The sequence below is a fragment of the Myotis brandtii genome, unplaced genomic scaffold (genome assembly GCF_000412655.1).
Source record: "Myotis brandtii unplaced genomic scaffold, ASM41265v1 scaffold105, whole genome shotgun sequence".
NCBI lineage: Eukaryota > Metazoa > Chordata > Mammalia > Chiroptera > Vespertilionidae > Myotis > Myotis brandtii.
This window is the reverse complement of record NW_005353538.1, coordinates 1,233,771-1,235,910: the sequence shown is the minus strand read 5'-3', so window position 1 is coordinate 1,235,910 and position 2,140 is coordinate 1,233,771. Positions and strand designations below refer to the sequence as shown.

The 2,140-nt window shown below is 58.2% G+C and overlaps 1 protein-coding gene across 1 annotated transcript in view; it reads left to right on the top strand.

The window, feature by feature from the left end:
• PHLDB1 (pleckstrin homology-like domain, family B, member 1) overlaps nucleotides 1-2,140 on the top strand; it is a 53,309-nt gene that overhangs the window by 12,152 nt on the left and 39,017 nt on the right. The gene's annotated exons all lie outside the window — the stretch shown is intronic.

The window sequence follows — 2,140 nt, the reverse complement described above, 5'->3', positions numbered from 1 at the left end:
AGCCTGGCCTCCAGGCGCTGGTGCCTGAAGAACTTTCTCTGACGCCTGTAAGGCTGTATTTTAAACTCAGGCTAATTTTGCACTTACTCCATCACACAGCTTTTGTGTTAATGCATAAACCTCCTCGTTTAGCTGAACAATGGAAACTCTAGGACAGCGGTTCTCAACCTGTGGGTCGCGACCCCTTTGGCGGTCGAACGACCCTTTCACAGGGGTCGCCTAAGACCATCCTGCATATCAGATATTTACATGACGATTCATAACAGTAGCAACATGACAGTTATGAAGTAGCAACGAAAATAATTTTATGGCTGGGTCACAACGTGAGAAACTGTATTTAAAGGGCCAGAAGGTTGAGAACCACTGCTCTAGGAAAACACACCACATGTATGGTTGAGGCCTCGGCCCTCCCAGTTTGAGAAGCAGGCCTAACGAGAAGGCAAGGCCAGGGGCAAATGGCTTTTTCTGGGTCGCACACTTCGTAGAGCTGGGAGTGGAACCCGAGGCTCCTGTCTTTCCAAGTCTTGTTCTTCTTTTTTAAATATATTTTTATTGATTTCAGAGAGGGATAGAAACATTAATGATGAGAGAGTCCTGGATCGGCTGCCTCCTGCACACCCCCACACTGGGGATCGAGCCTGCAAGCTGGGCATGTGCCCTGACCGGGAATCGAACCCTGACCTCCTGGTTCATAGGTCGATGCTCAACCACTGAGCCACACCGGCCGGGCCCAGGTCTTGTTCCTTAGAAAGGCATCTGGTCTTTCTTTCTTGCTGCCCTTTGACATCTAAATGTGTGGAGCGGCTCACCCTGGCCATGCAGGGTCCCCTGGGACGTGGGGGGCAGGTAGGAGGAGGAGAACGGGGTACAGCCTGTGTGATTGTGCTGTGTGTGTTGGGGTTCGGGTGTGGCTGTGGGCAGCTGTCCTAGAGAGAGCATCTAAGCCACTGGGTGCTGGGATCCCCCAGATGGCACCGGGCTCGAGGGGCTCTGGCTGGTGTGTGCACTCACTCACATGCACGGGACAGTGGATCTTGCCCTTTCTTGTGAGCACTAGAATAGGGTTCCTGCGGGAAGGGGGGCAAGGGCCCTGCATTTGGTTTGCGGAGGAAAATCAGAATTGAGGAGGTTTGCCCTGGCCAGTGTGGCTCAGTGGATAGAGCGTTGGCCTGGGTTCGACTCTGGTCAAGGGCAGGTACTTGCTTGCAGGCTCCTCCCTGGCCCGGGCCCTGATGGCGGCTTGTGCAGGAGGCAACCCATCAATGTGTTTCTCTCACATCGATGTTTCTCTCAGTCTCTCCCTCTCCCTTCCACGCTCCCTAAAAATCAGTGGAAACATAGCTTCGGGTGAGGATTCACAAAAAGAAATTGAGGAGGCTTGTCCGCAGTCCCTTTCAGAAGAGGTTGGGACAGCTGTGGATGAAGTGAGGGTGCTGGTGGGGAGAGGTGAGGCGGGATCCCCAGGCGGAGGCGGAACGCCTGACCCGTTCACACAAAGCTGTGTTCAGCATGTTCGCGCCAAGCCAGACAGACCCGGGACCCAGAGCCCCTCCCTCAGGCAGCTGGAGGCTCCTTCCGGGCAGATGGGCTTGAAGCCCTGGCCCAGGGAGTGTCCCCCCGGGGCTGCCCTGGGGGCAGTGAGCCTGGCCACACGCACGGAGGGGTGGCCCAGCCTCCCCCAGGAGCACACCTCCCCACCAGCCCTGACCTGCCACTTTAAATCTGGGAGGCCGCCCGCCTGCCCCTCCCACCTCCCCAGGCTGCTTATCAGGGTGCGGAGGCAGGGGCGAGGCCGCCAGCCTCCTGGTGCTGAGGCTCTGCCTGGCTGTCGGTGATTTCCTTTGCCATGGAGCTAGGCGAGCAGCAGCCGGGCAGCTGGGTGTGTCTGGTGGTTGTGGCCAAACTGGACACGGGAGAGGCACCTTAGGGGAGGGGGGGGCGGCGCCAGAACACGGGGGAGGCTGGAGGTTCTGAGTGGGAAAGGGGGTCCCAGACCTGGAGCGTGATTAGACCTTCCTTCAGATCCTAGGCGCTGAGAGGTATCTTGGGGGACAGTGAGGGGGGCGGGCTCAGTGTGGGCGCAGGGAGCACTCCCTGGGCCCGGCAGGAAGCAGCCCACCTGCCGGGGAGGAGCGTCCAG